Source organism: Mobula hypostoma, chromosome 30 (assembly GCF_963921235.1).
Source record: "Mobula hypostoma chromosome 30, sMobHyp1.1, whole genome shotgun sequence".
NCBI lineage: Eukaryota > Metazoa > Chordata > Chondrichthyes > Myliobatiformes > Myliobatidae > Mobula > Mobula hypostoma.
This window is the reverse complement of record NC_086126.1, coordinates 9,273,098-9,297,716: the sequence shown is the minus strand read 5'-3', so window position 1 is coordinate 9,297,716 and position 24,619 is coordinate 9,273,098. Positions and strand designations below refer to the sequence as shown.

Here is a 24,619-nt window from a genome sequence, read left to right as displayed (position 1 = left end):
TTGCAATCTTTCAAGTCAATTCTACTTCTATGATCTTATTACTTTTTATACAGTATGATGTTTATGATGATAGACCATCGTAAAGTCGGGTTTGGAGGCTTGCGCGCCTGATGACCTGGAGAACTACATTGGCTGGAGTCAGGGCTTTATGCTTTGGCTCTTGGTAGGGTCACCCATGCCAAACAGGTCAAAGGTTCGAGGTCAGACCAAGAGAGGTCCACTGGTCCTCCAGGTTTAGGGGTTCAGCTCAGAGCTAACAACACCGAGTGGTCAAACAAAACTGTTATGGAAACAGCAATGAAGAATCCTTCTACGTCTGAGTGTGATGGTATTCCTGAGTCTCCACCCAGGATTTGCATGACTGAAAGTAGGGAAAACTGAGAGGAAGTTACTGGCACGATGAAGCAGCCCCTGAGATGGACGACCTTCATTGCTGCCCTGTTCACCAGTGGCGTAATGGGCAGTAACACACCACCATACACTATCTGCTCACTCATCTCCAATTCTGTCCACTTACAATCAAAATAATGTCCTGATAAAAATCTAACCCTGCCAAACCAATTGGGCAATCTTGGGTACACTGGGTTTTCCATGCACATTTGCAAAGTATTGAATCACCTCTGGGGAACCTTTGGTGTCTCATCATCCTGTTTACCACTATTTGCTGAACCTCTTGATCAATTTCTATCACGATAAGTTCATCCAATAAGTCAATTCTCCAACACCATTCAACATTCCTTTAAAAAAAAGAGGAATCTACACATCGGGCAAGCAATTCCTCTATTACGTTTCGTTTCATTTGCTTAGTGTTTCTCTAATGAGTTACACCCAGGCGAAGAAGATGTAAAACTGCAGTACGTTAAGCCGAAGATTTAATAACCTCTGCAATGTTCTAATTTTAATCTTCTTTCCTTTTCTAAACCACTGTCCTGTGAAGTAACAACTTGGGACTGGTTGTGATTATTTGAATGCTGATGGTATCGTCAATGCATACCACATAGATGAGGAAAAAAATTAACCACAAATAGTTTGTCCGTGAACAGATTAGGTGATAAAAGAACGCTGAGCTAGTAGTATTAAAGGTCATAAATTATGCTCAGACAGACTAGTGTTCGTATGCCCCACAAAATGGACTCCCTTATTGCAGGGCTGACTTGGGATTTCTGGCTCGATAAAGCATGATACAGGCCCTTTGGCCCATGGCATTGAGCTGACATCTTAAACCCCAGAGGGTGTGTAGCTCGGGTGGTTGGGCTGAGTTGTTTACAGACGAAGTTCGCCACACAGCCAAACACGAAGAGCAGGGAGGGCCTATTCCGCGCTGTATCTCAATATAGACAAGAACGGACCAAGCTATCGGACAAGACCAACGTGGCCTACAAAATCCAATGCGGGGACTGCAGCAAGTATTACGTTGGCCAAACTGAGGGGAAAGAAAAACACTATCTCCAATGATCCATGAACAACTGACCGCCAAGCGGCGTGACCAACTCTCCCTAGTCTCTACTTGTGAAGATCGAGGGGGTCACAAATTCGACTCGGCATCGGTGAAAGTCATGGCGCGGACACGCGGCAGGCAGGAGAACTCCTAGAAGCATGGCTCTCCACAAACAATCTGTAAACAAATACGTAGACCTCGATCCTATTTAGGAGCCGAGGCAGTCAAAATTTCAGACCACAACGCAGGGAGATTGCCACACAGCGACGGGATTTCCACCCCACGTCACAACCAAGCTTCCGAAATGCCGTCCAATCAGGTGACTGAAAAGCGCATAAAGGCCGAGCGTTCGGGGGACACACCACAACCCACAGCACACTGACGATGGCTCCTTGCGTGCTGGCAAAACGTTTGCAAATAAATTGCCAAGATCAGAGAACAACTCGGCCCAACCATTTAAGATCAATCTAACCCTTCTCTCCCACACAACCCTCCATTTTTCTTTCACCCATCAGGCTAAGCCTCTTAAATTGAATTGACTCTATTTATTACATCCTTCACATACATGGAGTAAAATCCTTTACGTTATGTCTCCGTCTAAATGTGCAATCATAGTAACTTATAATAAATAGAACAATCAATGTAACATAGAAATACACTCAAATCAGCGTGAATCAGTCAGTCTGATAGCCTGGTGGAGAAAGCTGTCCCTAACGTATCTGCCTTTACCACCATCCCTGGCAAGAGCGTTCCAAACACCCAACACACTGTGTGAAAAAGCTTACCTCTGACATCCACCCTATACTTCCCTCCAGTCACCTTAAAATTAAGCCCCCTGGTATTAGCTGTTTCTGCCCTGGAAAATAAGACTCTAGCTGTCCACTTGATTTGTGCCTTTTAACATCTAGCAACCCATTAAGTCACCTCGCGCTCCAGAGCAAAGCCCTAGCTCGTTCAAGTTATCCTCAGAAGAAATGTTTCCAAAAAAAAAAGGAACCAAATATGAGAAGGGATCGTTAAGTCCAATCGGACACTAGAGACGGTGTGTGGAGAAAACAAAATTGATTCAGCTCAGATGTCATCAAGTAACACTCAATACGAACAAGCGCCAGACATTTAACTACCGCAGATAGTTACAGCTGCTCAACACAGACATTCATAAGTCAGTGTAATGGGGCCAATAACCTTTACTAACTGGCAGCAATAAAGAAAGACCAGGGAACAACAAACGTCGTTTTCGTCACCTTGAGCAATAACTGGCTTAAAATATTGCTCCCTCAAGGACATTTTGAACAACAGTTTGTACTTTGATGCACAAGTTAAAGAAATTGTTTCACTGCTGGAGAACGACATAAACTGCAACTGGACGTAAAAATTATTTTAAGATCCAAGTTCTCACACGTTCCCGGTGAGGAATTGAAGAAGCTGCAGTCGTCAACATGCTCACCGATTGCAGGGGCCCAAATAGATTAAAAAGACAAGAATCACCACCTTGAAGCTAGGACGGGGAAGGTGACAGTCCGCAGACAAGTGCCGAAACAGGAGTGCCAGCCTGCATTTTGGCCGCCAGCCGCTGGACCAAAGCGCACCTGTTGGCATTTCTGTCCAGCTCTAGACCCAAATGTGCTCACCAGTACTGGATCCAAAACACACCCAGTGACACATCCATCTAGCACTGGCACCAAGCGCACCCCAGCGGCATGCTGGACCAGCACTGACCCCAAGTGCACCCCAGACACACATGCAAGCCTAGCGCGTTCCAGCGGCAGACAAGCCCAGCACTGAACCCACGCGCGCTCCAACGGCATGCTGGCCCAACATTAGTCACAAACGCCAACCCTCGCAAACTAGTTCACAGTGGTTCACACACAGGCGATACATGTTGACTCACTTACACGCCACAGCAAGACACACACACACACACATTGACACGCTGACTATCCTGTTCACAGCAAGAGACATACACTTGGACGTACTGGTTCAATACACAACACACACATGCTGACACACTTGCTCAGAGTGAGACACAAGTACATGTTCAAATTGAGAGACACACTGACTCACTTTCACACTTGTTCAGAGGGAGACAGACACACTGACAGAATTAGACACACATGCAGAATAACTTGCACACTTGCCCAGTGTGACAGACACATTTGTTCAGAGTGAGACAGGCACACTGACTCACTTGTTCAGAGTGACACATCTACACTTGTTCAGAGTGAGAGAGACATTGACTCACTTGTACGCTTGTTCAAAGTAAGACACACGCAGAATCACTTGCACGCTTGTTCAGACTGAAAGACACTCACCGACACATGTTGACTCACTTGCACACTTGTTCAGAGTGAGAGAGACACTCACTGCCACACATGCTGGCTCACTTGTTCAGAGTGAGACACAGAATAATTTGCACACTTGCTCAGTGTGTGACACAGACACACTTGGTCAGAGCGAGACAAACACATGGCTCATTTACACACTTGTTCATAGACACACTAACTCACTTGTTCAGAGTGACACACACACACTTGTTCAGAGTGAGAGAGACAGGCACACTGACTCACCTGCAAACTTGGTCAGAGTGAGACACGCACGCAGAACCACTTGCACACTTGGCCGGTGAGACACACACACTCACTGCCACACATGCTGATGCTTTTTGCACAACTGTTCAGAGAGAGACATACTCACGGCCACAAATGCTGACTCACTTGCACACTTGTTCAGAGTGAGGCACACTCACTGCCGAACATGCTGACTCACTCGCACACTTGCTCAGTGAGACAAACCGACTCACTTGCACACTTGTTCAGAGTGCACGGCACACTCACTGCCACACAAACTGACTCACTTGTTCAGAGTGAGAAACGCTCACTGCCAAACATGCTGATGCTCTTGCAAACTTGTTTAGATTGAGATGCATTCACTGTCACATATGCTGACTTATTTGCACACACACACACTTGTTCACAGTGAGAAAGTCAGACACACTGACTCACTTACACACTTGTTCAGACTGCGAGGCACACTCACTGCCAAACTGACACACTTGTACACTCGTTCATAGTGAGTCACACTCACTGCCAAACTGACACACTTGTACACTCGTTCATAGTGAGTCACACTCACTGCCAAACTGACACACTTGTACACTCGTTCATAGTGACAGACACTCACTGCCAAACTGACACACTTGTACACTCGTTCATAGTGAGTCACACTCACTGCCAAACTGACACACTTGTACACTCGTTCATAGTGACAGACACTCACTGTCAATCACGCTGACTCACTTGCACACTTGTTCAGAGTGAGACACAATCACTGCCACACACGCTGACTCTCGTACACTTGTTCGGAGTGACACTCACTGCCACACAAAGTGACCCACTTGCACACTCGTTCGGAGTGGGACACTCACTGCCACAGATGCCGACTCACTTACACACTCACTCTTGAAGTGACACACTCATCGCGGAGTTCGATGGCCATTAGCAGCGTTCGGCATCCTCCCGCCCCGGCCCCCCGAGGGGTCGCCACCAGCCCCACCGTGATTTTGAAGGCGCCTGACGCGATTTTTTAAAACCAAAAACAAAGTTTGTGCCCAGTGGACTGGAAATTACCATCTGTCGCTTGAGCGCTGGAGACAGCCTGCCCCGCCCCTCGGGAGCCCCAGTGAAGCCGGCGTCGCGGACACGGGCTGATAGACTCACTTTCCTGGCCTCAGGCCCCGGAATCCGTCTCCATCTGGGCCAAAACACCAACAGCGGGCGCGCCTGCGCACAGCCCCTGCCGGCCGCCGACTCACACGGCAACGCGCCTGCGCACAACGGCACACAAGCCAACCGGCGCCGACGTACGGCAGGGCGCCTGCGTACTAGTCCAACAGCCCGGCGGTGAATGAACGCATGCGTCAAGTCCACAGCAAAGCATGACGGCAGCTGTAGTCCAAATTGCCGTATTAAATATGATTTTTAATTCTCACATCAGTTGTATCCAAATTAAAACCATGAATCAAAAATTCAGTGGCAATATTAGGAGCACAATTAAGCAGTAGCTAAGAAATGTAGTTCCAAGTAAAGCTGAAGTGATTTTCAGACTGAGCTTTAGAGATGCCAATGCTGTCCGAAGTTCAGAGTAAAGATCACCATATACAACCCCGAGGTTCATTTTCTTGTGGGCATTCACAGGAAATACAAGAAACGCTATGGAATCAATGAAAGACTGCACCAAGCAGGACTGACAAATAGCCAGTGTGCAAATATAAAAAGAAAGAGACAAGAGTAATAAACAAATAAGCAATAAATATTTAGACCAAGAGATGAGGAGTCCTTGCAGGTGAGTCCATAGGTTATGGGAGCAGTTCAGTAATGGGGCAGGGGAAGTTATCCCCTTTTGTTCAAGAGCCTGATGGTTGAAGGGTAGTAACTGTTCCTGAACCTGGGGGTGAGAGTCCTGAGGCTCTTGTACCTTCTACCTGACGGCAGCAGCGAGAAGGGAGCACGGCCTGGGTGGTGGAAGCTGCTCTCCTGCGACAACGCTCCGTGTAGATGTGCTCAGTGGTGGAGAGGGCTTTACCTGTGATGGACTGGGCCGTATCCACTGCTTTTTTTTGTAGGATTTTCCGTTCAAGGGCATTGGTGTTCCCATACCAGGCTGGGATGCGGCCAGTCAATACACTCTCCACTACACACCTATAGAACTTTGACAAAGTTTTCGATGACATGCCGAACCCTTGCAAACTCCTAAGAAAGTAGAGGCGCTGCTGTGCTTTCTTCATAATGGCGCTTACGTACGGACCCAGGATAGATCTTCTGAAGTGAGAACACTTGAGGAATTTAAAGTTGCTGACCCTGTCCAGCTCTGATCCTCTGACGAGGACTGACTCACGGACCTCCGATTTCCTCCTCCTGAAGTCAATAGTCAGCGCCTTGGTCTTCCACAAGACCGTAAGAAAAAGCAGAATTAAACTATTGAGACTGCTCCACCATTCCATCACGGCTGAGTTATTATCCCTCTCAGCTCCATTCACATACCTTTTCCCCATAACCCTTGATGCCCTGTCTAATCAAGTCAAGTCACTTTTTATTGTCATTTCAACCATAACTGCTGGTACAGAACATAGTAAAAATGAGACGACGTTATCCAGGACCATGGTGCTACATGAAACAAAAACTACACTGAACTACGTAATGGAAAAAACAAGACTACAGACCTATCCAGGACTGCATAAAGTGCAGAAAACAGAACAGGCACTACAATAATAACCAAGAGAGTAGGCACAGTAGAGGGTATAGTAGGTTGGTGTCAAGCCAGGCTCTGGGTATTGAGGAGTCTGATGGCTTGGGGGAAGAAACTGTTACAATCAAGAACCAGTCAACCTCTGCTTTAAATACACTCAATAACTCCGCCTCCACAGCCACCTGTGGCAGTGAATTCCACAGATTCACTGCCCTTTGGCTAAAGAAATTCCACCTCATCTCCGTTTTAAAGGGATGTATTCTGAGGCTGTGCCCTCTGGTCCTGGACTCCTGCACTATTGGAAATCCTCTCACATCCACTCTATCTTATTTACTTCCTTGGGCCTTCGTTCCTATGTGGAGCTTCGAGCATAAGACATAGGAGCCGTATTAGGCCATTTGGCCCACCGAGTCTGCTCTGCTATTCAATCATGGCTGATCCTTTCTTCCCCTCTTCAGCCCCACTCCCCAGACTTCTCCCCTTTGATGCCGTGTCCAATCGAGAACCTATCAAGTTCTGCCTTAAATACACCCAACGACCTGGCCCCCACAGCTGCCTGTGGTAATAAATTCCACCGATTCACCTCCCTCTGGCTAAAGAAATTTCTCTGCATCCGTCTGTTTTAAATGGACGCCCTTCTGTCCCGAGGCTGTGCTCTCATGTCTTAGACTCCCCCACCATCGTTTCCACATCTCCTCTGTCTAGGCCTCTCAACATTCGAAAGGTTTCAGTGAGATTCCGCGCGCCCCCCCCCCAATCCTTCTGAATTCCAGCGAGTACAGACCCAGAGCCATCAAACGTTCCTTGTATGATAACCCTTTCACTCCTGGAATCATCCTTGTGAACCTCCTCTGGACCCTCCCCAATGCCAGCACCTCCTTTCATAAGGGCCCCAAACCTGCTCACATCACTCAAGTACTCCACTCACCACTCCCTCGGCCTGCTTACCCGGCTGGTAGAGTGGTAGACGAGTACGTAATCTCAATATGCTGACAGAGATTGGCTGTTGGCCAGTTTTATTAGAGACGATCCTTGATTACCCGGTGGCAAAGGGCTGGCCAAGTTAAGGAGGCAGTTTACCGGTGATCACTTTGCTGGAAATCTGGAGCAGGAGTAGGATTTCTTGCCCCGAATGAAATCAAAATGAAGCTCCATATTGTCCCCTCTAGGGAATTAATTTTTTAAACACTCTTTCAGCAAGCTCCATCGCCAAATATTTTGCAGTTGCCGCCGTTATCCTTCCGCACCGGACTATTTGTTCCCCCTCCATTCTTTACAATTTAAAATTTCTTTCATTTCTAAGTTTATGCAGTTCTGAGGGTTGTCATAGCCGGGGGTGGTAGTGGGGACAAGCTCCCACTACCTATTAAATGCTCCCAATGGCGTGCGTCTCAAATAGCCTCTGACAACACAGTCCAGCTTCCGGCCTTCATGCCAGGCTTGGTTGCTAAGTCCAGTTGAACTGCCTCTACTGACAGGGGAAGGGGCAAACCCGTCGCTTCGGGGGGGTGGGGCTTGTCAGCCGCGGTCGGCAGCTCTCCTGGGAGAAGGAAAACTCTGATCTCAGACCTCCGCTGCCTTGTGGCTGTACCCGCTCGGGGGGCGTTGGGGGGGGGGCTGTGGGTGGAACCGCAGTGCCCAAGGTTGAGTCTGACGCTGACTGGCAACCCCTGCGACGCTGTCGGTGACAAGCTTTGTCAGTCTCTGCCCCGAGAACATCTGGAAATCCAAAGCAACACACGCAGAACGCTGGGGGAACTCAGCAGGCCAGGCAGCATCTATGGGGGAAAAAAAAGAGTAAACAGCCGACGCTTTGGGCTGAGACCCTTCATCAGCATGGGTTCGTCGTAAGGCGTGGAGAGGAGGGGAGCTGGCTGCACGGGCAACAGCTCGCTCTCCATATCGTACTACCCTGGCTTGCGTATCTAGACAGCTAGGACGCACCATCCACGGCTAACTCCGACTGATGGATGCCTCAGAGAACAATTCCAATGAAAGATTTGATCCCCGACTTGATTTTGAGAGAAGGTGGGGCTCTTTTGCTAAACATTATCATTTAATTTGAATCAATTTATATGGTTTCCTTCCAATTTTACGTTATATAAATGTGATTTGGCAGTTGTTTTCTTTTTCTTCTTTTTTATATATATATAAAAATGATTGTAAGATGTATTGCTCCTGGAGTTGGTTCCTAATGGTTTTTTCCCCTTTTTTTGTTTTATAGTTAGTGGGTTTTTTTTCAGTTAGCTGGGGTTCTCTTTTTTCCTTCTTTTTCTTTAATAACTTTTTTTTTCATTAGCATATATGTTTTTTCTTCAGCTTTATTAATTATATATATACTAATTTGTTGAATCCCTGTATTTTATGGCTGTAGAAGATTATATATTAATAAAAAGTTTTAAAGATGAAAATGAAATGAAAGATTATTGAAAAGAATTTTTCTCTCCTGATTTGAATACCTGGAGTACAAGACCATAAGACTGGGTGGTGGAGCCGACTCGGTGGATGGGCTACGGTCTGCTCAGACATCGGGGAAGAATTAGGCCACTCGGCCCATCGAGATCATGGATGATCTACTTTCTCACTCAACCTCATTCTTCACCGCGACCCCTCGACACCATCACTCATCAAGAACCAAGCACCTCCATCTTAAGAAACGCAAACATGAGGAAACCTGCAGATGCTGGACATTCAAGCAACACACATAAAAGTTGCTGGTGAACGCAGCAGGCCAGGCAGCATCTGTTGGAAGAGGTACAGTCAATCCTGTCCCATGATCCTCTCGTATTCCTTTTGCCGATCAACTGTCCAGCTCTTGGCTCCATCCCTCCCCCTCCTGTCTTCTCCTATCATTTCGGATCTCCCCCTCCCCCTCACCACAGTCAAGTCTCTTACTAGCTCTTCCTTCAGTTAGTCCTGACGAAGGGTCTCGGCCCAAAACGTCGACTGTACCTCTTCCTAGAGATGCTGCCTGGCCTGCGGCGTTCACCAGCAACTTTTATGTGTGTTCCGTCTTAAGTAAACCTAGTGGCTCGTCCTCCACGTCTGTGGAAATGGATTCCACAGTATCATCACCTTTCACAATAAAGAAATTCTTTATCGAATTTTTTTTTTTAAAGTTTAGGGGGTTCTTTATGAAATTCTTTTTTCATGTTCAATTACTTACAGATTGGGAGGCTTGAATTATATATTTTACTCGAATTATGTTTGTATATGTTAACCATTATCAATGGTATACCGATCTCCTTGTATCATTAATATTGTTATGTATATTAATCTAAAACTTAATAAAAAATTGAAAAAGAAAGAAAGAAACTCTTCCTCAGCTCTGTTCTAAAGGGATGTCCTACCATTCTGAGGCTGCGTTCTCTAGCCCTGGCCACCCTCAGGTGAAGGAAAATCCTCCTCCTCATATTTTCTTATATATTTTCTCTGAATAAGAAGGTTGTTTTAGAAACATAGAAAGCCTACAGCACAATACAGGCCCTTCGGCCCACAAAGCTGTGCCAAACATATCCTTACCTTAAAAATTACCCAGGGTTACCCATAGCCCTCCATTTTTTCCAAAGATGTTTTACACAATTCACAAATTCGCAAAGGAGCGGGAGGAGCAGGAAAAGATGGCGCCAGAAGTTTCTGTAGGCCCTGGCGACGTCTTCCAGTTCAGCCACGAAACAACATATTCTTCCCTCAAATAACAGGAATTCTGCAGATGCTGGAAATTCAAGCAACATACATCAAAGTTGCTGGTGAACGCAGCAGGCCAAGCAGCATCTATAGGAAGAGGCGCAGTCGACGTTTCAGGCCGAGACCCTTTGTCAGGACTTTCCCTCAAGTCTCTTTTCATAGTCATAGTCATACTTTATTGATCCTGGGGGAAATTGGTTTTCATTACAGTTGCACCATAAATAATTAAATGGTAATAAAACCATAAATAGTTAAATAGTAATATGTAAATTATGCCAGGAAATAAGTCCAGGACCAGCCTGTTGGTGTGGACACAGCTTATGACTAGCCTGAGAACTAGAACATCCAGGATGAAGGGAATTTTGGGATGCAGAGTCAGGAAGGACAGCCAATATGGTACTCAAAGTGTTGTATCTAAATACATGTAGTATAAGAAATAAGGTGGACGATCTTTCTGCCTTCAAGGTGGCTGGGGTTCTTCGTAGTCTGTGATCTACAGCTGCAGCTCAAACTACAGTTCCCTACGGGCGATGTGTTCTCGCTCGCAGACTCCCCAGTGTGGCCCGGAAGACGCGCGGCCCTGTGGATAATCCGATTCCTCGCCGTTGCCGCCGACCCAACCTTCGCGGGAGACTGAAACGTCAAGCCAGCGGTGTATGCTGATCGAAGCAGGCCCGTGAAGTCCAGCGATCTCACTCGATGGTGAGCAAAAGTCTGCTGGTCCTCGAGTCAGGGAAATTCGGACAGGCGACACGGCGGATGGTAACATCGAAACAGCGAGCTGTTGGCCTCCCCTCTTGTCTGTTGCAGGAGCAATATCCCTCTCTCCCTCATTAGTGAGACAGAGAGCTTGTCTGAGGTGGGATGGAGAGGAGTTTTTGAGGGACCCTAGATAGACATAGACATTCTTTATTGATCCCGAGGGAAATTGAGTTTCGTTACAGCTGCATCAACCAAGAATAGAGCATAAATATAGCAATACAAAAACCACAAACAATCAAACAACAATATGCAAATTATGCCAGATGGAAGTAAGTCCAGGACCAGCCTATTGGCTCAGGGTGTCTGACCCTCCACAGGAGGAGCTGCAAAGTTCGATGGCCACAGGCAGGAACGACCTCCCATGACGCCCAGTGTTGTATCTCGGTGGAATATGGCTGGAGTTCAACAGCAAAAAGTTCAATATCCGGGCTACAAGCATGTTCCTCGATTGTAGTATGACCAGGACTGCACCATCTGTTGTTAACCAGAACAGCAAGCCCCCAACTCATTTACATTTACCGCTGTCAGTGCACTTCTGGTCAGCCCAGGAGATTATGATCTCTTTGGGGGTTTTTGCTATTACTTGCACAGTGGGGGGGGGGGGGTCGGTGCTTTTGCTGGAGCAAGTGGCGGAGGGGAAGAGTTGATACTTCTGCTTGTGCAGGGGGGTGGGGGAGGGCGAGCTTTGGGTTCTAATGTTTCTCTGTCATTCGTTCTTTGGGTTTTTTTTTACTGTTTCGAGGATGTCTGTGAAGAGCAAGAATTTCAGGTTGTATACTGTACACATTCTCTGACGTTAAATTGAATTGGTGAACCAAATGAACAAAATCATAGATGCTGGAAACTCGAAGTCAAACAAAGCATGCGCAGCAAGTCAGGCGGCTTCTGAAGAGTCAAACATTAAAAGTACATTTATTATCAAAGTTCATATGCAGTATACAATCCTAAGATTCGTCTCCCCCACAGTCGGCCACAAAACAAAGAAAACCATGGAATCCGTTTAAAGAAAGAAAAAATCAACCCCCCCCCGCAAGTGCAAACAAAAAAAAATCACACAAACAGCAAAACAAAAAATGCGCAAAAAAACCCCGCAGAATACAAAACACCAAATCACAAAGACATCAAATGAGTCCAGGCACATTCAGTTCAGTTCAATCCAGCCCCGCGTCTCTCGCTATCTGCAGGTGGCAGCACTAGTCTGCCGCGATCAAGAATCGTGCAAAACAGCACGAAAAAGAATGTCAGAAACCAGAATGGGGAATGTAGAGTCAACCATTGCCTATAACAAGAACCAGGAAAAATTAGAAATCAAACACTTTTTTTTTTAAACTGCAGAGAAGGAGCAGGGTGGTGACTCCAAACAGAATGCCAGATTAATTGAGGAAGAGGATGACTGCACCCCATCACGGACAACTGGGGTGGCTGTAATGGGCTGGACTGATCAGACACAAAACAATTCCGTGCGCCCAGGAGACGTGGTAACAAGTGCACAAACTCAACAAAGCAACCTAAGTCTAACTTATTAGTATGGAATTGAAACCACAAATACACCACACTAAATGCCACATAGTAAATTACAGAGATTACAGGGCTCACGATTTGTAGTCTGCACCGTGTTGTCGCTGTCGTCGGGGGAAGCTCCAAATTCCAACTCATGGAACGGTCCTAGGCATCGATCGATCGCACTTCTGTCTAGGTGAAGTCCCAAGAACTAAGCGGAAGGTGCTTCAATGAATAGGGGTTCAATCCACAAGCATTGAGAGACACGCATGCTTTTTTTTTTGGCCTTTTGTTCTTATGCTGCTGGTGCCTCGAGGCCAGAAAGAATCCAGCCACTAATAGCGAACATTGAACAAATCTCCAGTGTTTCACTTGTACAGGCACTTCACATGCTGCGAGTGTACAAAGACTTAAAGTGTCACTTGGAATCGTTCAGACTTTCACCTAATAGCTTTGCGAAATCTAATGCGCCACGATGGCATATTGCCAATAGAGCAGCTGGCATGACACCATTACAACTTCAGCGACCCGGGTTCAACTCCTGCCCCTGGCTGTAAGGAGTTTGTACGTTCTTCCTGAGTTCACGCAAGTTTCCTCCAGGTGCTCTGGTTTCCTCCCACAGTCCAAAAGGCATAGGGGTTAATAGGGTAATTGGTCACATGGGTCTAATTGGGCTTGTTGGGCCAGAAGGGCCTGTTACTCTGATGTCTCTCTAGAATATATAAATTTTTAAAAAATTAGCGTGGTCAGCAGCTCTGCTGATGTGTTTTCCACCGACAATATTAACTCTCGTTTTTCTCTCTCTCGGGCAATGCAGCACGACCTGCTGAGAATCTCCAACAACGCCTGGCCTGCATTTCGGTTCTGTCATGCACTCTAATCAACACGCACGCAAAACACTGAAGGAACTCAGCAGGCCAGGCGGCGTCCAAGGAAAAGGATAAACAGTCGACGTTTCGAGCAGAGACCGTTAATCAGAACTGTTTACTCTCATTAACCTATCAACTAGATGGCTTTGTCCACAATACATCCCCCTAGGCAAGCTTGTCCCCGATTCCCTTTATTTTATCTCTCTCCCCCTCTTGGTTTCTTAAGGCTGTTATAGCTGGGGGTGGTAATGGGGACAAGCTCCCACTAGCTATTAAATGCTCCCAATGGCGTGCACCTCAAAGAGCTTCTGACAACCAAGTCCAGCTCCCGGCCTTCACGTGTGGCTTAGCCGCTAAGCCTGGCGGAACTGTTTCTACTGACGGGAGAAGGGACAAAGGTGGGTTACTGGCGCCTTAAAACCAGTCGCTTTGGGCAGACGGGGCTCGTCAGCCGAGGTTGGCAGGAGAAGGAAAATTCTGAGCTCAAACCTGTGCTGCCTTGTGGCGATACCCACTCACAGGGAAGGCTTCGGGAGTAAACGCCGAGGGAAAGATCCGGAGCTGGAGTCCCTAAGACAGTCCTACGCTGAGTTCAACGCTGACTGGCAACTCCTGCGACGCCGCTGGAACCAAACTGTATCGGTCTTTGCTATTCCTTTGGGTTCGTCAGCTGCGTGGAGAGGCAAGTGCTTGTTCTCCATTTTGGCTTGCCTATCAAGTAGGCAGGTGGGATGCAACACCCAAGGTTGACCCCAAACCAACAGAGGGCCTCCTCTCCATTTTCCCTGGAGGATTGTCCGTGAGCACGGGTTAGTCATAGTCATACGTTATTGATCCCGGGAGAAATTGGTTTTCATTACAGTTGCACCATAAATAATAAATAGTAATAAAACCATAAATAGTTAAATAGTAATATGTAAATTATGCCAGTAAATTATGAAATAAGTCCAGGACCAGCCTATTGGCTCAGGGTGTCTGACCCTCCAAGGGAGGAGTTGTAAAGTTTGATGGCCACAGGCAGGAATGACTTCCTATGACGCTCAGTGTTGCATCTCGGTGGAATGAGTCTCTGGCTGAATGTACTCCTGTGCCCACCCAGTACATTATGTAGTGGATGGGAGACATTGTCCAAGATGGCATGCAACTTGGACAGCATCCTCTTTTCAGACACCACCGTCAGAGAGTCCAGTTCCATCCCCACAACATCACTGGCCTTACGAATGAGTTTGTTGATTCTGCTGGTGTCTGCTACCGGGAGGGAGGAGAGGGGCTTGTTTTGCTGTTGCTGTTTCATTGGTGGTTGTGAACGGTTTCGTTGTGTTGGAGTGTGTCGAGAAACTTGTGGGCAAACAAACTATGCTTCAGGTATGAATCAGTTTTACGAGTAGTGATTGATAAGTTTGTAGCCTAAGGTAGAAGGAATCAATTTTAGAAAACCTAGCACATTTATTTTTCAACATAGTCCCCTCCTGCATGTACACACTTAGTCCAGCGGTCGTGGAGCATACGGATCCCTTCTTTGTAGAAGTCGGCGTCTTGGACCTCCAGGAAGTGGTCCACAGCAGGGGTGATTGATAAGTTTGTGGCCAAGGGTAGAAGGAGATGAGTTATACAGCTCTCGGCACGTGCAGTTCACCTCTGAGTGATTATGCAGAAAGTTTGAAGTTAATAACTCATCTCCATGGCATAAAACGGGTAAACCTGGTGCCCGTGATGGAGCCGACTACGTTTACAACTCTCTGTGGCTTACTTTGATCCTGTGCTGTAGCACATTTCTTCCTCCCTCCCCAAATACCAGACGGTGATGAAGCCAGTTAGAGTGCTCTCCACGGTATATCTGTAGAAATTTAAGTGTTTTAGGTGACATACCAAATCTCCTCAAAACTCCTAATGAAATGTAGCCGCTGTCTTGCCTTCTTTGTAGCCGCATCGATATGTTGGGTCCAGGTTCGATCCTCAGGGATATTGACACCCAGAAACTTTAAACTGCTCACTCTCTCCACTTCTGAACCCTCTATGAGAATTGGTTCATGTTCCCTTGTCTTACTCTCTCTGAAGTCCACAATCAGCTGACTGACGCTGAGCGCAAGTTTATCTATTTACTTACTTACTTGTGGGTCCACAGTGGATTTCACAGATTCACCACCCACTGGCCAAAGAAATTCCTCCTCATCTCTGTACTTGCATTCTGAGGTTATACCCCCGGTCCTAGATTCCCACCCTCCATAAGAAACATCCTCTCCATGTTCACTCTATCGCGTCATGTGCTGAGTTGTATAACGTGGGTATTCATGGTCTTATCCATGACCGTGATTGCCCTTGGCAATTCTCTTTCTCCTACAGAAGTGGTTGGCCATTGTCTTCTTCAGGGCAACACACATCAAAGTTGCTGGTGAACACAGCAGGCCAGGCAGCATCTCTAGGAAGAGGTACAGTCGACTTTTCGGGCCGAGACCCTTCGTCAGGGACTAACTGAAGGAAGAGCTAGTAAGAGATTTGAAAGTGGGAGGGGGAGGGGGAGATCCGAAATGATAGGAGAAAACAGGAGGGGGAGGGATGGAGCCAAGAGCTGGACAGGTGATGGGCAAAAGGGATATGAGAGGATCATGGGACAGGAGGCCCAGGGAGAAAGAAAAGGGGGAGGGGGGATGCCCAGAGGATGGGCAAGGGGTATAGTCAGAGGGACAGAAGGAGAAGAAGGAGAGAGAGAGAAAGAATGTGTGTATATAAATAAATAATGGATGGGGTACGGGGGGAGGTGGGGCATTAGCGGAAGTTAGAGAAGTCAATGTTCATGCCATCAGGTTGGAGGCTACCCAGACAGAATGTAAGGTATTGTTCCTCCAACCTGAGTGTGGCTTCATCTTTACAGTAGAGGACTACACCCCATCCTCCTGTCACCCCATCAGGAATAGGATTTCCCTTGTCCTCACCTACCACCCCACCAGCCTATGGGTCCAACATATAATTCTCCCTCAATCCCCCCTCTCATTCTTCTAAACTCAGCTAGTGCAGGCTCAGAGCCATCAAAACGCTGCTCATATATTGACCCTTTCACTCCTGGGATAATTCTTTTTGCTATTCCTGTTTTGGCACTGTCCACCTCTGTCTATCTACCTGTCTGTTTACTTAGGCATTTATTTATTGCAACTTAATTAGTAGTATTTATTGTCTTGCATTGTTCTGCTGCCGCAAAACAGCAAATCTCACCACACAGGCTGCTGGCAATAAATCTGATTCCCCTTCCTGGACGTGAACCGACCACTGTTTATCTTTCCCCAGGTGCCACCTGACTGCCTGAGCGTTATCTGACCTTTTCCTGCTTTTCATTCCAGGTGTCCATTTGGAATGACGGCTGGCGACGACCTGCAGTACCAGCCTCGTCCACTGGATGGGGGGCAAACAACGCACGTTGTAGACTCACCTGGCCTTTCCTGTCCTCTACTGATGACAATTCGCCACTGCAGCCCACATGGGATACCCGAGAACTAAAATGCACTATCCCAACCTTTTTCTTCCTCGGTCCATTCCTGAGTGAATGGAGAAAGTGCCTTCAGATTTAATCAAATCTATTAGACTTCAGATGAAGGAATGATCAATAGATTTCCTTAGTGTCTTGGTACTAGAAACTAGGTACGAGAGGTTAGAGATTGCTAGGATAAACTCTCCTGCCCAAGCAAGGACCTGGACATACTGCAATTCACTTACCGCTGTAACAGGTCCACAGTCTCACTGGTCTCACCCCTGTGTTGAGGGAAAACACACCAGTCCTCAGAAGTCCAGAGAGTGAGCAATTTCAAGTTCCTGGAAGTCAATATCTCTGAGGATCGATCCTGGACACAACATATCGACGCAGCTACAAAGAAGGCAACACAGCAGCTATATTTCACGAGGAGTTTTGAGGAGGTTTGGCATATGACCAAAAAAGAAACACTTGCAAGTTTCTGCAGATGTACCCGTGCTCAGCATTGTCACTGGTTGCATCATCGTCTGATACGGGGAGGTGGGGGGGGGGGGAGGGAGGGATGGGGCTACTGCACAGGGTCGAAATAAGCTGCAGAGAGTTGTAAACTCAGTCAGCACCATCATGGGCACCAGCCTCCGTAGTATCCTGGACATCTACAAGCAGTGGTGCCTCTTAAAAGTGGCGTCCATCATTAAGGACCCCCACCACCCAGGACATGCCCTCTTCTCATTGCCACCATTAGGAAGGAGGTACAGGAGCCTGAAGGCACACACTCAACGATTCAGGAACAGCTTCTTCCCCTCTGCCATCCGATTTCTGAATGGACATTGAACCCATGAACACTACCTCACTACTTTGTTTCTATTTTTGCACTCCTTATTTAACTATTTAATATATATTTACTGTACTTCAGTCTATTTTCCTGTTATCATGTATTGTATTGTACTGCTGTGGCAAAGATAACAAATTTCACAACACATGCCGGTGATATTAAACCCGATTCTTACTCAGATTCCCCTCTGCTTTGGAGCACCAAGACAATCACAAGAAATACTGTTTCTTGATTCCAGGTTGGCATTCCCTCAGTTCTAATAACCAAGCTTCAAGAAAAACAAACCCGAGCCTCTGTACCTCCCTCTGCAACTGGATCCTTGATTTCCCCATCGAGAGACCGCAGCCAGTGTGGATCAATAATGACGTCTCCTCCTTGCTGACCAGCTCTGATCCACCTCAGGGATTCATGCTTAGCCCTCGATTATGTGTCTTGGCGAAGCTCCAACACCATCTGATGGCACCGTTGTTGTTGGTAGACTCCCATATCACAACGAGGAGGAATACAGGTGTGACGGGGTCCTGAATTACCCTTATGAACTGTGCTTTTGAAAAGAGAGCGAGAGAGGTACTTAACGCTGACATCTTGTTTTTAAGAGTGAGAGAGAATGAGAGAGAGAGAGCGAGAGAGAAGTATTAGAGAGCGAGAGAGGTATTAGAGAGCGAGAGAGAGAGAGAGACGGATGGATGAAGACTGCTCACAGTTTGTTTATACTTTCTACAAGGACATGGCCTGCTTGTACCTTCTTACAGACAGCGAAGGGAGGAGCTGTTTGAGAGACAGTTGGTACTCAGTACGGGGAGATAAATAAAGGTCAGATGATAGACCTGGAGACACATGGTCTTGGACACTGAATGAGCTTTGTTGTGCCCACAGAAAAAGTGGGTTTTGGAGGATCGATCAGGCGGATCGATCAGTGGCTCTCGCAGTGTGAAAAGGGTGTGACCGGTGGGGAGTTATTTGCGTGTCGAACTCTCGCCTGGGTTGATAGCTCCACCACAGAAGAACGGCCCCCTTTTGTTGTGGTCACAGTCGGTGACTTCTAAAGGATTTCGGAGGACAACAGGAAGATCGACGGCATCAGCTTACCTGAAGACTCAAATCTCCCTCTCTCTCCATCACTACTCAACTCAATACCACGAACTGAATTGAACTTTACTCATCATTGTAAGACTGTATCTATTTACCCCTAGACTTGAAGAAGCTTGATTTTCATATATTTCCACACTTACTGATATACTTACTTATATATAATCATTGCTAACCTGTTTGATTTATCTGCATTTATATTACTGTATTGAGTAGTTACTAATAAATATTATTAGTTAATAGCAATACTGGACTCCAAAGTGTTTTCTATTTCTGCTGGTTCTTTAACCCGTCGCGGGGTACGTGTCACAACAACACTCTCAATCAGCATCAGCAAGACCAAGGAACTGTGTGGACTTCGGGAAGGTGCTGGAAATCGATTGCTTTTTTTTTAACCAGGATGCTGCCTGGTTTAGAGAGTATGCAATATGATCAGAGATTAAGGGAGCTAGGACTTTACTCTTTGGAGAGAAGGAGGATGAGAGGAGACATGATAGAGGTGTACAAGATAATAAGAGGAATAGATAGAGTGGACAGCCAGCGCCTCTTCCCCAGGGCACCACTGCTCAATACAAGAGGACATGGCTTTAAGGTAAGGGGTGGGAAGTTCAAGGGGGATATTAGAGGAAGGTTTTTTACTCAGGGAGTGGTTGGTGCGTGGAATGCACTGCCTGAGTCAGTGGTGGAGGCAGATACATTAGTGAAGTTTAAGAGACTACTAGACAGGTATATGGAGGAATTTAAGGTGGGGGCTTATATGGGAGGCAGGGTTTGAGGGTCGGCACAACACTGTGGGCCAAAGGGCCTGTGATGTGCTGTAGATTTCTATGCTCTATGTTTCTATGTCCACTTCTGTTCAAACTTTAAAGTGAATGATTGTAAAGCAGTAAGTTTTCACTCAATCTCGGACTCGTAGGTTAACCTGGGGATTGAGAAAGCGCTAGATCCCAGAAAGGGGAAAGTTAGAAGGCCACCAGCCCTCATTGAGGGATCAGCAGCAGAGAGGGTGAGCTGCTCCTGGGGGCCAACTTTGTTAGGAGTTTGGGGAGGTTTGGTGGGTCACCGAAGACCCTGGCAAATTCCTCCAAGTGTACCGTGGTGGGGGGGGGGGGTGTTCTGACTGGTTGCGGCACAGCCCAGTGCTGAGCCTCCAACGAACAGGATGGCAAGAGGATGCAGAGGGCTGTAGATTCAGCTGGTTCCATCACGGTCACAAACCTCCCGCCCACCGAGGACGTCTTGTAAATGTGGTCACTCAAGGGGGTGCCATCCATCATTAAGGGCCCCCGCCTCCCCCCACCATCCAGGACGCTGCACCTGAAGGAAGGTCCTGGGGTTCGAATGGTCTCTCTCTGTCTCCCTCGATGCTGTCGGAGGGTGGGGCTGGAGTTTTGGGTTTAAATTGGTCCGGTTTATGGATTGGACTCCGTAATTCATGTTATGATGTGTTTCTGCTTTCCGGTTGCTCCTTTGGGCGATTTTGAATCGGGGCGGCCTGCAGACAAACTAACATTGGACTGAGCTGAACATGCCTGGACTCTTTCTCTTTTGATTTCGTGTTTTTATATTTTGTGTGTTTTTCGCTCGATTTTTTTTGGTTTGCTATTTGCACGATTTGTTTTTGGTTTGCGCATGGGGGGGGGTGGGAGGGAGCTGGATGTTTTTCTTTGAACGGGTTCCGTGGCTGTCTGTGGGGAAGACGAGTCTCAGGGTTCGATACGGCAGCCATCTTGTCTCGAAGGATGATGGGTGATAATCATCATCACTAGCCTGGGCGGAAGGTTTGGAGATCCTGAGGTACCCAGTTGTCAAGATCCCCCTCTCAGCCTCACCGGTGTAGTCCAAAGGAAAGCTTATGAAGCGATATGTTTGGCAGTGGGGCTACTTACCCATCTTCTCCGTGGGTTGTCACCTCGTGGTGGTGGAGAGGCTTGTGTGGTCCTGTGACCCCGAGAGCGATGCCGTCTGGAGCTATGCTCCTGGTAGGGTCACCCATGGTGGTAAAGTCGAGGGTGAGGTCCCTGACAAAGAACAATCCAACCAAGACCTCAATGGTGGAACAGGTGGATGAAGTTACTTCGAACTCAACGGCTGTGAAGGCCGATGAAGGCTGCGACAAATCCATCAGCTCTAATCGTCGTGGTTTCCATGCTGCTGGAATCAGTTGGTTGATTTGTGAAGTATTGTGTGCTTCTTGGAGTGCAACATCAAGTACACGTTAAACAAATACACGCACAGGTGTCTTCGCTCTGTGGGCCGCTTCTTCAGAACGAAGACCGTAACCCTCATCCTCCTATTTACCCATCGCTGGGGGTCTGGTTCATGGGCACCAGGGCGTGTCCACACGCCGGTGGGCCTGCGTGCTACGAGTGCAGGGGCCAGACCTCCTCTCGGTCCTCTGTAGCTCAGCCCGAGTCGGAGCGGAGTTCAGTTTCCGTGTGTCGCCGGCGAGGAGGCACGACGTGAGGCTTGCTGTAGGAGAGGCTGTGTACTGGCAGGGAGAGACTGACACATTCAGCTCTCCTGTCCGCGAGACTGCTCGCCAGCGGTGGGAGCTGAAAGTGAGAGCGGCAAGCACGACCACACTAGATGCGTCACAACAACCATTTTGACAATGCACACATTCTTTAATAAATGTACTTGGAATCTTTGAACGTGTCCTCTTCTCGTTACTGCCATCAGCCTGAAGACCCACACGCAATGTTTTCAGGAACAGCTTGTTCAACTGTGCCATCAGATTTCTCAATGGTGCACGAACCAGTCAACATTCCTTTTTGGCTCAATTTATCTGTAGTTTGTAGATTTTATGTATTGTGCTGTACTGCTGCCAAAGTCAACAAATTTCACCTCATGCCATTGATAATAGATGATTCCAATTCTGCCAAGGAATTAACATAATGTACAGGACTTATTGAGAAAGGACAAAAGATAATTTAAAATGTAAATATTTTTGTAGACCCAGGCGACTTCTTCCAGTTTGTCCACAAAACAGCTCATTCTTCTTTTGTGCCGAAGGGTTTTGGCCCAAAATTCCCCCCCGCCCCACCCCCCACAGATGCTGCCTGGCCTGCTGAGTTCCCCCAGCATTTCGTGTGTTTTTTTTTATTCTTCTTTCCTCGTCTTTCTTTTCTTTTCAAGGTGGCAGGGGCCCTGCCAGAGTCCGCGATCTGCAGCTGCAGCTCAAACTGCGGTCCTCCGCCAGCGGCGGATTTTCGCGCCGGCTGCGCGGCCTTGGTGTTTCGATGCCTCCAGGAGCAGCCCGGACGAAGTGCTCCCTCGGGCGGAGGGCGGCCCCCTTAGGCGACCTGGTTCCTCACTGATTTCCGATGGAAGTTATCGTGGGAGACGGCAGGTGGTGTGTGTCGCTGAGGGAAGAAGTTCGATCTCTCTCTCTCTCTCTATGATGAGAGAGAGCCTGTCGGTCCGCGAGTTGGAGGCGGGTTGGGGGGGGTGGAAGAAACTCAGAGAAAGGACGCGGCAGATCAGAACATCAGGGCTGTTGTTCTCCCGTTCTCGTTGCTGGAGCGACCTCTCTCCCCCTGGGAGCGCGAGAGCCCATCTGAGGCAACGAAGTGCTGGGTTCTGGGCTGTAGTTTTTGATGGGCTCTGGATCAAGGTCTCTTTGGGGGCTTCTGCTGCTGATTGCATGGTGGGGGGGGGTGTTGGTGCCTCTGCTAGCATGGGTGGGGATGGAGCCGGGTCAATGCAATTGCTAATTGCGGGGGGGCTTCAAAGCTTCTATTGTTTGAGGGGATTTCTTTGTTTCGTGGACTTCTGCGAAGAGGATGAATTTCAGGTTGTGTACCAAATCTATTCGAAGTACGTATGCAGTATACAACTCTGAGATTCATCTTCTCCAGGTAGCCGTGAAACAGGAAGAACTATGGAAGCATTAACTGTAGGCTGAAACTCAGAGACCTGTGGCTTCAGCCAACTTCCGGACCCCAGATCTTTGGTATCGACCCTAGGACTCGCCGATGGCAGGACCACGAACCCCAGGCCTTGAACTCAAACTTTGGGCTCGCCAAAGATGGGCCCACACTCTTCAAAGTTTATCAGAATGGGAGGCAATTGCATTGAAACCCTTAGCATTCAGATGGGGCTTGATGCTGAGGGAATTCCGGAATGAGATGTAGTTTCTCAGTTAAGATTAACTCGAGGAGGAGTTTCCTCCCTCGGTTGGCTGTGAAGCTTCAAAATTCCCTCCCAGAAACAAAGGTCGAGCACTTTCGCTCCACCCACAGTAGGCAGGCTTTCCCAATGGCCAACCATTTTAATTCCACTACTCATTCCCACTCTGACATGTCGGTCCACGGCCTTCTCTACTGCCTTGGTGAGGCCACACTCAGGTTGGAGGAGCAACCCCTCATACTTAGTATGGGAAGCCCCCAACCAGACGTCATGAACACCGATTTCTTTATCTTCCTGCAATTTCTTTCTTTTTTTTCCATTCTTTTTTTTTCCTATTCTTAAATCTGGCTCCCCTCTTCTCCTCACCTACCCATCACCTCCCTCTGGGTCCTCTCCTCCTTCCCTTTCTCCCATGGTCCACTCTCCTATCAGAATCCTTCTTCTTCAGCACCTTACTTTTTCCACCTATCACTTCTCAGCTTCTTACCCCCTACCCAACCTTCCCCTCACCTGGCATCACCCATCACCTAACATGTACTCCTTCCTCCCCCCCCACCACCTTCTTATTCTGGTTTGTCTCCCCTTCCTTTCTAGGCCCTAAACGTCCATAGATGCTGCCCGACCTGCTGAGTTCCTCCGGCATTTTGTGTCAGTTACTCCACGGACCCAAGTGGAACACCACAAGTCACCGGCGGCCAATCCGAAAAGGACCCCTTTATTCCCACCGTTTGCCTCCTGTCAATCAGCCAGTGCTCTAGCGACACTCTTTCCAGTAATATTCTTATCTCGTTAAGCAGTCTCACGTGTGGCACCTTGTTAAAGGCCTTCTGGAAATCCAACTACACAACATCAACTGATTCTCCTTTGTCTATCCGGCCTGTTATTTCTTCAAAGAATTCCAACAGATTTGTCAGGCAAGATTTTTCCTTGAGGAAATCATGCTGACTCCAATTCCCCCAAACCACAATCGACTCCAACATCTTCCCAACCACCGAGGTCAGTCTAACTGGCCGATAGTTTCCTTTCTTCCATCTCTCTCCCTCTTTGAAGAGTGGACTGACATTTGCAATTTTCCATTCCTCTGGAACCATGCCAGAATTAATTGGTTCTTGAAAGATCATTACTAATGCCTCCACAATGTCTTCAGCCACCTCTTTCAGAACCCTGGGCTGTAGTTCATCTGGGTCAGGTGACTCATCTACCTTCTGACCTTCCAGTTTCCTAAGAACCTTCTCCCTAGTGATGAAAACTTCACACACTTCATGCTCCCTGACACCTGAAACTTCCACCATACTGCTAATGTCTTCCACAATGAAGACTGATGCAAAATACTTACACTCAGTTCATCCGGCATTTCCTGGTGCCCCATTATTACCTCCAGCATCATTTTCCAGTGGACCAATATCCACACTCACCTCTCTTTTACACTTTATATATCCAGAGAAACTTTTGGTATCCTCTTTAATATTATTGGCCAGCTCACCTTCATATTCCATCTTTTCCTTCATGATTGCTTTTTTTTGTTGCCTTCTGTTGGTGTTTAAAAGCTTCCTAATTCTCTAACGTCCCACTAGTTTTTTGCTCTTTTATATCCCTTCTTT

The 24,619-nt window shown here is 47.5% G+C and overlaps 1 protein-coding gene across 4 annotated transcripts in view; it reads right to left on the bottom strand.

Annotated features, from left to right (window-relative positions):
* LOC134339753 (integral membrane protein GPR137-like) overlaps positions 1 to 5,207 on the bottom strand; it is a 73,159-nt gene extending 67,952 nt beyond the window's left edge. For 3 of the 4 annotated variants that reach the window (XR_010016441.1, XM_063036509.1, XM_063036511.1), the window contains exon 1: positions 5,155 to 5,207. The gene's annotated coding sequence lies outside the window, so the exon portion shown is untranslated. Of the gene's footprint in view, positions 1 to 5,064 lie in introns of all 4 variants that reach the window. The other variant, XM_063036510.1, reaches the window with a different exon arrangement.
* Between the last annotated feature and the right edge of the window lie 19,412 nt (positions 5,208 to 24,619).